Source organism: Vipera berus (assembly GCF_964194415.1).
Source record: "Vipera berus genome assembly, chromosome: 7".
NCBI classification, from domain to species: Eukaryota; Metazoa; Chordata; class Lepidosauria; order Squamata; family Viperidae; genus Vipera; species Vipera berus.
In genome coordinates this window covers 22,999,393-23,012,282 of record NC_138209.1, presented here as the reverse complement: position 1 = coordinate 23,012,282, position 12,890 = coordinate 22,999,393, and the positions used below count along the sequence as shown (strand labels likewise).

The 12,890-nt window shown below is 38.3% G+C and overlaps 1 protein-coding gene across 2 annotated transcripts in view; it reads right to left on the bottom strand.

Annotated features, from left to right (window-relative positions):
* SGMS2 (sphingomyelin synthase 2) overlaps positions 1-12,071 on the bottom strand; it is a 38,185-nt gene extending 26,114 nt beyond the window's left edge. Inside the window, exon 1 of one of the 2 annotated variants that reach the window (XM_081333357.1) lies at positions 11,682-12,071. The gene's annotated coding sequence lies outside the window, so the exon portion shown is untranslated. Of the gene's footprint in view, positions 1-7,525; positions 7,580-11,681 lie in introns of those variants that run through there. The other variant, XM_081333359.1, reaches the window with a different exon arrangement.
* Between the last annotated feature and the right edge of the window lie 819 nt (positions 12,072-12,890).

The window sequence follows — 12,890 nt, the reverse complement described above, 5'->3', positions numbered from 1 at the left end:
ACCTTATGAGTTCTGATTGGTTACATGGATTCTAAGCCCCCTTCTAGCCCATCTCTAGCCCCCCTTTGCAGTGTGAAATTATAGCTAAATATCGTGCAACCTTGTTTCTAACAATGGTCACAGGTGTCTTGCTAGCGTTTAAGTTTCCTGTGCTATGCATGTGGTTAGCTACAAGCGAGACATATGTGGTTAGCTGTAACTGCATTCTGTGTCAGCTTACTAGATGTGACCCACGGGTGAATGTGTGGTTTGACATTTTCCATTTCCTTGTTCTTCTTCTAACTAATACACGCATTTTCTTCATGCCTCAATTTTATGTCCTACTTCACTTTTATGACATGCAGCTTTTTATGTAATCTTTGTATCTTTCTTTATGGCCTGCCTCAGGATCAAGATAATTTTTAAAATTCTTTCCTTACAAAATATATTTGGCTACTTGTAATCTTTTCAAGAATGTTCCTGAATAAAAGGAATATGTATGTAAATATAAATTTGTATTGATTTCTATCCACTGATAAATATCTATTTACAAAATTCAAGATATGCAACCATTGCCATTTAAGTGACTCACATTTTCACAAAATTACTAATCTTTGTGTCAAGTTTTTATTTGCATTCATAAATTTGGTAGCAAATAGCCAATAATTCCATTGCATATTAATTCAAGCTTTTAATACTGCTAGAAGGCCAACTGTCATAACTTTATGGATGTCTGCACAATATTCTTAAACTGTTCCTGTCCTTTGCTCATGTTTGCTTGACTCTAAATTAGTTTAGAAAGATTCTGTTCAGACTGAGACACTTTGGCAACAGATCACATGCTATTCAGACTGCAATGCAGGCTAACATATACACTATACTCCCATGAAACAACTTCCCAAAGATGAAATCCTTCCATCTGAGGTGGGAAAAATGATGCATTCCTGGACATTTAAAAATAACATAGCTAGAGGAAAGTATCTAATTCAGGGATTGAAAATTAATAATTAAAAAATCATGTTTCTGTTGGATCTTGAATCAGCAACATTTTGTTTTAAAGCAAACTTCTGCTACTACAACTTTCATTGGAAAGCTAACTGCAGAGAAAGAAGGACTCGCAAGAATGGTGAAAAGAGTGTTACTCAAACACAACAGGAAAATCTGCCTAAGGTTGCATTTATAATTAAATACAATGAATACAAGGCAATATCATCTATTGTTGCTCTGTAAAAATGGTTATTGGTCCATTCTGCAACAGGACAACTGTCCAGTGCAGATAAATCTCAAGGGAATATACCTGAAGGAATATCAGCCTGTATATTAAGATGTGAGGAACATGTGAATTAATCCAGAATGCCTCCAGAAGTTGTGAATGCTCCAACACTGGAAGTTTTTAAGAAGAGATTGGACAACCATTTGTCTGAAATGGTATATGGTTTTCTGCCTGAGCAGGGGTTGCACTAGAACACAGGTCAGCAACCTGCGGCTCCAGAGCCGCATGCGGCTCTTTAAGCCGTCTCCTGCAGCTCCCAGTCCTCCTCCGCCGTTCTGGGGGAAAAAAGTGGGAGTAAAAAAGTCCCATTGAGAGAATGGGGAGGCGGAGGTTTGGAGAGCTGGTGCCTTTCGGGGCCGAAAGAAACACGAACAAAGGCAGCAGGTCTCCAAACGGGGGTGGCGGAAGTTTGGAGAGCTGCGCACGTAGCTCTCCAAACCGCCACCATCCCGTTTGCAGAGCTTCCACCTTCGTCCATGTTTGACGGAGGCGGCAGATCTCCAAACGGGCGGCGGCGGTTTGGAGAGCTGCGCGCGCAGCCCGTTTGGAGATCTGCCGCCTCCGTCAAACATGGACGAAGGCGGAAGTGGAACTTGAACACTGGGCGCTATCTAACAAAATGAAATTTAATGGTGAAAAAAAGTAAGGTTCTACATTTAGGCAAGAAAAACCAAATGTACAGGTATAGTATAGGGGGTACCTTGCTCAATAGTAGTAACTGTGAGAGGGATCTCGGAGTCCTAGTGGATAATCACTTAAATATGAGCCAGCAGTGTGCTGCAGCGGCCAAAAAAGCCAACACAGTGCCAGGCGGTATTAACAGAGGGATAGAATCAAGATCACGTGAAGTATTAATGCCACTTTACAATGCCTTGGTAAGGCCACACTTGGAATACTGCATCCAGTTTTGGTCACCACGATGTAAAAAAGATGTTGAGACTCTGAAAAGAGTACAGAGAAGAGCAACAAAGATGATTAGAGGTCTGGAGGCTAAAACATATAAGGAACGGTTGCTGGAATTAGGCATGTCTAGTTTAATGAAGAGAAGGACTAGGGGTGACATGATAGTGTTCCAATATCTCAGGGGCTGCCACAAAGAAGAGGGAGACAAGCTATTCTCCAAAGCGCCCGAAGGCAGGACAAGAAGCAACGGATGGAAACTAATCAAGGAGAGAAGCAACCTAGAACTAAGGAGAAATTTCCTGACAGAATCAGTGGAACGACTTGCCTCTAGAAATTGTGGATGCTGCAACACTGGAAATTTTTAAGAAGAGATTGGACAGCCATTTGTCTGAAATGATATAGGGTTTCCTGCCTGAGCAGGGGGTTGGACTAGATGACCTCCAAGGTCCCTTCCAACTTTACTATTATGATTATACAGTGGAATAGGTAGTTGTATAACACCACTATTTCACAACATGCACTGGTTTTTTACTAGCTTACCTGATACATTTCAAGATGCTGGTTATCAGCTATACAGTAATTCATGGCACAGGGCCAAATGATTTGTGGGACCACCTACCTCTAATTGATTGACTGATCCACCATATCTAGCACAGTAGGCATACTATGAGTCCATACTCAAATAGAAACTAGCATTAGTGGAACTAATTTTATTAGAAAAAGGAATAATATTAATCAGAAGCCAAATACTAACATCTATAGCACCATCTTTACCATGCCTGCCTCCAACACTATTTCAGCATTTGAAATGCAACAAGATGCATAAAGAAGAGTTTTTAGAAACAGTACAAGTTTCCAGGAATGAAATCAGAAAAAGGGTCCAAGTGTAGGTCCGAGTGTATTCCATATAGAAGTTGTGCCATAGATAGGCAACCATTATTTATGTTTTGCAACCAAATGCTGGGTTCAATTCAAGAAGTAATCCAGTTGTGCTACATATAAGATCAAAATGCAAATGAGTTAGTCACTGGCAACCATCCACTTCAAAATATTCCACAACGATCTCTTTTTATACTAAACATTAAATTTATTTATTTATTTATTTATTAAATTTATATACCGCCCTATTCCCATAGGACTCAGGGCAGTTTATAGGGAAAATTAAAATACATAGTATACAAAATTAAAATCAATTAAAACTATTAATTAAATTACAATCCCTGAAGTTAACTAAAACCCAATTAAATTAAATTAAATTAAAACCCCTCAGTCTGGGCCAAACAGCTCGAACAACCAGGTTTTCAAGTCCCGGCGAAATGAGCGAAGGTCGGGGGCAGTCCTAAGTTCCGTGGGAAGTTGGTTCCATAGGGCCGGCGCGCCCACAGAGAACGCCCTTCCCCTGGGAATAACCCGCCGGCATTCCTTAACCGGCGGTACCCTGAGAAGGCCCTCCCTGTGGGAGCGCACAGGACGATGGGAAGTTGATGCTGGCAGCAGGTGTTCCCTTAGATAATCCGGACCCAAGCCATTTAGGGCTTTATAGGTCATTACCAGCACCTTGAATCTCACCCGGAGGGCAACCAGAAGCCAATGCAGCCCACGGAGAAGAGGTGTTACACGGGAGTATCGGGAAACTCCCATAACAACTCGCGCGGCTGCATTCTGCACCAGTTGAAGCCTCCGAGTAGTCCTCAAGGGCAGCCCCATGTAGAGAGCGTTGCAGTAGTCTTACCGGGAGGTCACGAGTGCATGGGTGACTGTGCATAGGGCATCTCAGTCCAGATAGGGCCGCAACTGGCGCACCAGACGAAGCTGGGCAAAAGCCCCCCTGGTCACGGCTCCTATATGATCTTCAAAATTGAGCCGTGAATCCAAGAGGACGCCCAAGTTGCGAGCCCTATCGACGGGGGGGGGGGGTAACACAGAAGACAAGGTACAACTGCTCCAATTTTTCTTTATGGCTGCTCTTTTCAGCAAAAAAGAGACCTGGCTGAAGACCTGGCTCTGCTGGTTGATCTGGGGATTCAACGGGGGAGTACCACATGAGAGATGGCTAGTAGATTGACCCCACCTGCCCCCTGCACATCCTGCTGCCACCCCACCCATCTTTTAATTCATATTGCTATACTTTTTTATTATTTCATTGTTTTACTATTATTATATTTACATATTTTACAATTAAACATTCCAATGTTGTAAGCTGCCCATAGTAACCGCAGGGCGGGATTGGTGGCAAATAAATTTAATAATAAATGTCGCCTCTCTCCAAAGTTTTATCAGCTTTATGTCCTAAACATCTGACTGTTTAAAAATCTCCAACTATGTATTACCCCAAACTCTACCTTTTTAAGGAATGAAGCAGATATTTAGTTTTAAATATAACACTAAAGGAATTCAGATTAAGATTTCCTGGCTTTAGACCTTTCTACTTGCAAAAAGGCAATAGAGAGAAATCAAGAACATATTTATGAATTCCTGATGAATCACATATCAAAAGAATTTCAGTGGATTTTGAATTAAACCACTGATTTTTACCATTTTAAGTATAAAAAGAGTGGTTTTTATCAGTATCTCTGCATATAAATAAGTAACACTTATTAAATGTAAATTCTATAATAAGATACAATCAGCACAATTCTTTCAGATCTCATAGTGAAATAAGGATCTAAATCTTTCTGCCTGCCTGCCTGCTTTCCTACCTACCTCCCCCCTTACATGTAGTCCTCACTTAACAATCGTTATTGGGCATGGTAACTTTGTTGCTAAACAACAATGGTATAAAGCAAAAACTCACGCTCCCATACTGCTTTATGAGTGGCAATTCGTGTTACAATTTTTAAGAGAATAATGTGTGATTCTTAAGCACTACATCATGTGACTGTGACTTGAGACCTCTTGCCAGCTTTCCCATTGGCTTTATTTGTTGGAAACTAGCAGGGAAGGTGTAAATGGTGATTATGTGACCATGGGATGCTTCAATTACCATAATTGTACACCAGTTGCCAAGCACCCAAATCACAGTCATATGACTATGGGGATGCTGCAATGGCCAGAACTTCAAGGACCAGTGCTGTCGTTCAGTGCTGTTGTAACTTTGAACAATTGCAGAAAGAGTGTCACTAAACAAAGACTACTTAATATTTTACTATATTCTTTAAAGTCTCAAGGCCAAATATATTAGTTGGGTAAGCAATTTCTCTGAAGGAAGCTTTCATAATCACCCAAATTAACAAACAGATATTAACAAATATTCTGACAACTCTTTTACTTTTCATCTTTAAATCATGCAAGATAGCCAGACAATCTTTATATGGAAAAAAGGAAAGAATAGAATATTTTCATGTAATTTATAAACAGTTTAAGTTGTTCAGCATGATGTCTGCACTCACTCATTAGGACTTAGTATCATTAGGTGCAAATCAGGATACTATGGTTAGCTTAACAAATCATGTATATAAATCTTCACTTTGTGTCATGTTTAAACTCAATCATCATTCTAAACTAAACTTTAAGTCCAATAATTACTTTTGCATGGAAGAATAAAACATTTGTGTATTTTTAAATTTATTCTAAAAATAATCCTGATTCTTAAGATTATACTTCACTATTCATCTACAACAGTGGCCCCCAACCTTTTGGCACCAGGGACCAGTTTTGTAGAGAGAGGCTTTTCTGCAGACCGGGGGGAGCATGGTTTCATGTGCTGCCTGCATCCTGCAGATAGGTCTTTGCTTGTTTGTGAGGACCGGTTTCTGAATGCCGCAGACTGGTGCCAGTCCACCGTTGGGACCCCTTGATCTACAGCATCACCTGTGCTCCATTAGAGTGCCTAACTCATACTTTTTAAGGATAGAGCTCCCAATGTCTTTTCATGAAATATTTTCTTGACTTACCGGTATTTTCCAAGAGAAAATATTTGCATTATATATTCATAGAGAAAGGTTTATAGCTGATAAAATGTCTGTTAAGTTAAAAAGGCAGACATATGTGGGGGAAAAATGAGCTACAAAACTGTAATATCAAGAGCTTTATTTGAAAATAGAGGGCTTCCTCAAAAATAAATGTAGAATTGCTTTCCATCTGATTTTAGAGATACTCAGATTCCCTGAGTTATTGTGCAGTAAACTTGAAAATGATTCCGGCCTAAGACTCAGCTTGCAGTTAAACAGCAATGAACAATATAGTTAAATAGCTTTCTGAACAGATGCAGCTCAGAGGAAACAGTAGTTTATCTGTCTTGCAGAAACTTTCTTATCAATGCCTGTTTCAGTTCCTAAATAAATTGCAGAGCATCTGCTGAGACAGTACTGTCTGTGATTCTTAATGTCTTTTGAAATAATCTGGGACAGTAGCGTCCATGGTACAATAATCCTCCTAACAGGCTGAGAGTTTAAAGACAGCAACATCTCTTGTTAAGAGTCAACCTCCAAGTCACTCTCCCAGCATCTGCTTAGCATACAGCAGCACTGTGTCCATATTAAAATGAAGTGTCATGTATTCCACATTTATATAGTGTTCACAAATATCTGTATTTATTCTATAACTATCTACTTAAACCAGAAAGCTTTTCTATAATCTCCAAATAAAATCAATAAAATAAACTACTTAAGGCTAATTAAGAAATTGAAGTGTATCTGAAAGCATAAACCAGTTTAAAGAAAGTAAAATTTGATTTTAAGTCATTAGTATCCCTACAGTCAAATAATAAAACAACTACATAAATAGAGCATAAGAACACACTCAGGAATATAGTATGAAGGAAAAAAATTGTTTAACTATAATATAGCTCATGAATACTTTCAATCCAGCAAATTAAAGCCCGCCAAATTATCAGATATTTTACTTATTTAGCAATGGCACACAGAGGTCATGCAATCACTGATATACAAATTTAAAGAAAGTGTGTGTGTCTGTGTGTATACAAGCCAAAAATTTACATAAATATGAGCTGCCACTGCTGTGGCTACTGCCTGTAGATGGCCTTGGGCTAGGCTGAAACAGGAAATAAGATTTGTCCCATGTCTGGGACTAAGCAAGTGTATTCTGAATGCTTAACAAACATTTCTCTCTCTCTCTCTCTCTCTCTCTCTCTCTCTCTCTCTCTCTCTCTCTCTCTCTCTCTCTCTCTCTCTCTCTCTCTCTCTCTCACACACACACACACACACACACACACACACACATATAGTTGATGATAATGGTAAAATTGGCTGAGGCAGAACTCTCACTACAAAAGAAGTGTTTTGGAAAGAGATTTCTTCATCTAGATTTGGACAGAACTGTGCTTCCCCCAATGGAGCAGACAGATAATCTAGAGAGGTACTTCTAGAACCCCCATTATGAATAGTCTCATGGCTTAGTGGCAAACAGTACCTTCCTAAGCTTCATTAGTCACCAGCTGTCAGCTAGTCAGTTCACAAGTAACCTAAAAAAAGATATAATGGGAAGCATACTTACAGAAGTCTTGAAAATGCAAAATGTGCAAAATGTATGCATGTTTGGTGTTGAGTCTTCAATGCCGACTCACCAAGTATTTATTTTATTTGCAATATTTATACCCCAGTCATTTTCAAAAAAGTCTAGAAAGCTCATATGCCAGAAAACTATCTAGAAGAGTGATAACAGAATAATAACAGAGTAGGTCCCTTCCATTATTATTTTAATAAAATTATTAATAGTTATTAATAAATTATTAACAATTAAATTAATAGTAATTAAAACAGTATATCAAAGAAAACTAAAACAAGATCCAGTGCTGCACAAGGTATTAGTGAAATGCTCACTGAAAAATGTTAACAATATTGAAAAATCTGTATCTCTGTGGAAAGATTATTTACGGGAATGAGGCCGCAACCAAAACCACCTGTTTATGAGCTCCATTTTGATGTGACTATATTTAAAGAAATTTTAATAATAGTTACAGCAGATGACTTGACTAATCACAAATAACTTAGCCAGGCTGGACCTGGGTATAGGTAGCCCTCAACTTGCAATCAAAATAGGGACCAGAATTTCCATTGTTAAGTGGTGGAGTTATAAAGCATAACATCATGTGACTTCATCTCTTAGCCGCCCTCACTGGCCTGCACACCAAGGCTCCTGTCATCCTTCACCACCTTCTTTCTGTCACTGCTGACAAGATATGCCTGCCCTGGCTCTTCGCAAGGCAGCTGCTGGCCACATGAGGCCATCTTCCCCACAAGGAAATTGCTGCAAGCAACCTGGGAAAATAAGACTTGTGTGGCCAGTAGCTGCCTCACAAAGGGCCAGGGCAGGGGTACCTCATCAGCAGTGGGAGCAAGACGACAGTGAAAATCATCTAGGGCAGCAAGGAGAGTGTGCAGGGAGCCAAAAGGGCATAGGTAGGGGGCAGATAGGCCAGTAGGGGGGAGCTGAAGTGCCCGTGCAGTCATAAGTGCGAGTGGACTACCAAGTGCCCGAATTTTGATCATGTGACTGCAAGGTTGGTATAACGGTTGTAACTTTGGGGACTGATCATTACTCCCTTCAGCACTGCCATAACTTCAAATGATCTCTGAACAAATGATGGTAAATTGAGACTACCTGCAGTTCTTGGATATAAAATATAAGATAAGGTATGAGATATAAGAGGTCAGGCAAACTAAACAATATCTCAGAAGATGGTAACAAACCACTTCCTTATTGTCGCCAAGAAAAAAATGTGGATCTATCCAAATGTAAATTAATAGTTGAGCTCAACTTGGCAATTATTCTAATTATAAAATAGTTGTTTTTGTAATTTTCCTGTTTTGAGATTGTTTTATCAGTGAAAAGGAGGACATTATAATAAATATCTTGTTTATGAATATCTCTGATATATTAAAATCCAGAAGATCAGGTGCTGGTTTACAATCTACAAATACAATGCTGGATGATTTAAAAAAGATTAGCAAGAGGTTTTTTAAAAAATAATAATAATTAAGTGGTTCATTCTATTCCCACTAAAAAAGGAACTAAATGAATGCTTGGTGGATTACGAGGAAGTATTTTCATGAAAAAACATTTCTGCACTTGGTTCTGGTATTAAATACACATTCCTGGACTGAAAATTTTTTAGTGTCCTGTTACTTAATTTTTGCCTAAATCCACTCATCTGAGCGACTCTTTTTCATCTCATTTCTACTTAGATATCAGAATTCTTGGCAGAAAAGATGACCCTAAAATCTTATTTATACTACATACTTTCATTATACTGCTGAAATAAGTGAGTTTTAAAATTCACCACTATTGCATACTGTTAAAACTGTCGTGAGAAACAAATAGTATTGCTAAAAAATAAACACAAAACTAGCTATTTAACAATTACAGTGAAATTTAGAATCAATTTTTGTTTTCAGAAAGTGATCCCATAATGCCAGAAATGATCACAAGAAGCCTTAATTGATTTGATTTCATTTATCAGCATTTTTCTGCTAGCAATAATCAGTTATTCTCTAGGTAATTCATCTACTTTCTGTCTTTACCGAATATATATTTCTAAGGGGGAACAGGGAATCTACATAAAGTTGGCATCACTAACGATGCTTCCATTCTTTCTGAGCAGTTGGTGCTGGCAGAACTAAAGTATTAGAGTGTCTACTTGGCTGCTGTATTCAAACCACTTATCCAGGAACATATCCATTTTTGTAACTATGATTGCTTTCAGTGGTTACACCTTTATGGGCTTCTTCTCATGTTACCCTTTCATATACGTCAGATGACTTGTTTACATTGAGCCATGAATTTTGAAATATGAATCAAATAGGCTTCTTTTTTGGCTTAAAAATAAGAATCCAGATTGTATTAAGAGGAGAAAGGAAGGAGTTTTTTCCCCCCAATCTGAATTTCTCTTAGCCTGTTTCAGAAGATTTCCCAAACTTCCACAGATCTGATGAAAAGTATTTTGATCTTTCAGTGTTTCTGTTGATGAAAAGGACATAATTGGATCCTACCCCTGCAACTGATGAGTTTTTAATTTTCTACTAAAAATATTTTAGAAAATATTGGGTTGGATATCTTCACCCCTGCTCATAAAAGGGTGCTGTATGTTAATTTCTGCAAGATTTTAGAATTAAATCTAAAAATATTTAAATTTTGACAAACATTAAAATTGTTACTGAATCTATTGTATGTTTGCACAAACCAAATTGGGTAATTTCAGAGGGTCTATACATAAACTGATGTATTATGTCAGTTAAAGCAAATGCCATATTTTATATGATGCAATTAAAATATTAAATTCAAAAATAACGACTAGAAGCATTAACAATGTTGCAGTTAATTATTACAAACATATAACTAACACAGAAACTTTGTAGACTGGAACATCTGTATCTTCCATAAAATAAGTTCAGAGTGAGGCAACAATCATGCATAATTTGCATTATCAGATATTCTAAAATATTTAAATGAAGTTAGCAAAAGAATGTAACAGCCAAAGTTAAACATAAGTTAAACATCAGGAGTGTACTCTCCAAGCTATTTGTTTTGTTTTTTAAAAAATCCTATCTTCTGGGAGTAGTCTTACAACACTTCAAGGTACACACATCAAAGTAACAAGAGACCTAATTACTTTTATATATTTACCTTTTTTTTAGTGTTCTTCCTCATACAGCTGGTTTTATCACACAGACTGCAATTCTCCAGCCATTCCAAAGTACATTTATTGATTTTCACAGAATGAATTATCTCTGGGTTCCTTTCTCCAATGCACACTATAGTATACTAAGTACAGTACATGTACTTGGCAAGTTGACTTCAGGCAAATAACATTTATCAAACACACTGTCTGTGCTTTCCAGGTGTCTATCAAGTCAAGCCAATCTACAGAAAATTCTAACAACTAGCTGTTTTCAATTACACTTTTTCTAACATGAAAAGTATAGAGTCATTTCTTTTTATTCTAAGGACACATGGTTATTTTCTAGGACATTATATATTCCAAATATGTCTATTCAAAAATTCCATTATTTAGAAAGCTCAAAACCATGGGAATATGGTAAACATTGCTATAGTGCTTGTTTTAACAAACTAAAAATCAATGCTCAAAATCACGATTTCCTATTGTCCTTTTACCATTAAAATATACAAATTCTTCATTAGCTAAGATCTTGAAAATAAATTGAATGCACAGATGTCTTAGAACCGAAAGAAATCATAATAAATTCTACCTATATTTAACTTTTTATAATATTTAGCACCAATAATACCAAAACATGGGTATTACAGTTTCTGGCTGTAGATAACTGTTTTCGAAATTCCTTAAGGAAAACATACCAGTAGTTGACAGTACTCCACAACTTTTAACCTAGTCATTAAATTGTAATGAACTTCTCTGAAAGTCGAGCCTCAATAGGTGAATTCCTCTTATATATTTTATAGCAGAAAAATCTGTTATAAATCTGCTCTCTGCCAACAACCTAAGAATTGGTCTTCGACTTTTTCTTTAAAGGGAAAACTCACTGAGCAATTGAAGCATCGTTTTTCCTTATTCAGACCTCTGGTTGAGACATCAAGTTCTTGAACTTACCTCTCTTTTTTTTCTTTTAACCAAGGCAATAGTCTCAGAGCAGGAACTCAAAGTCTTCCAACACCCAGCATGAACTAATTCTTTAGAGCTTCCAGGCTCTTTAGTACTCGCCGCTCCTTCTGGCTACAAACAGGGACACTCCTATCTCCAGGCTAATAGCCGCAAGGAGAAACAGCTAGAAGAAAGTTTGCCCACCCTCCGTCTTCCGCTCCCAGTTTTCATCCACCCCCGTCACTTCTCAGTCGCACACTTTTCCCTCCCCGCCTCTCGGAAATGCCGTACGGACCGTTAGGCCGGCAGTGCAACAGCTGGAGAGCTTTCCACAGCCTAAGAGCGGCTCCTGCAAGGTGGAGAGGAAGAGAGAGACTATAGGCGAGCAAGCCGTTTCAGTTTCTGAAGCCGCTGTTCCGTTTACAGTCAGCTTCATGCTCGTTGCTTGTCCCCACCTCCCCTGTCTGCCACAGCCTTTCCTGACATCATTCATTCTCTTACATTCAAACACACGCCCACTCCATTGCCAAACAGTGACTCACTCACCCTGCCGCTGCTGCTGCTGCCACCGCCACTGCTGCTATTCGAAGGCTGGGCTTGAAAAACCGGTTAAAGACCTCTAGAGGAACGGATATTTATTCCATTTTTATTTATAAAGAGGGGCGGGGGAAAGCCCCATTCCAAGCAGAAGAGTGGGGAGGAGGAAGATTTGGCATAGGTACTAAAATGAGGTCAAGCTAATCTCAATGTACACATGTTGTACTTTGACAATAAAGGTTTATTATTTAAAAAAAAAGTGGAAAAACTTCATTTTTTTCCTAATTAACCATTCGAGTTAGGAGAGAAAGGTGAGGGAAGCCTGTTTAAAAAAAATATCTTTGCCCTTCCACAAGCTACCTTAAAGAGACAAAACCCTTTTTTAGCATGAAATAGGGACAGAATCTCATCTTTGCAATGCTGCTGCTCTTTTTTCAGAAACTTCCCGATTTTCTGTTCCTCACCATTCCTTTTCAGGGTTCAATTGAGTCCCATGTATTCTCCCTGTCCTTCAAACTTCCTTAGCTACAAATAAGTTTGCACATCAAAACTCTGGAATAATTTAGCTGTAGGGCTCAGAAGAGGTACCTAATGGCCATTTAGCTCCTGCTTTCAGAGAAATATTGAACAATTTGAACGGTGCCCTTCCTCTAGCCTTCATTTTTAATTATGGAATCCAAA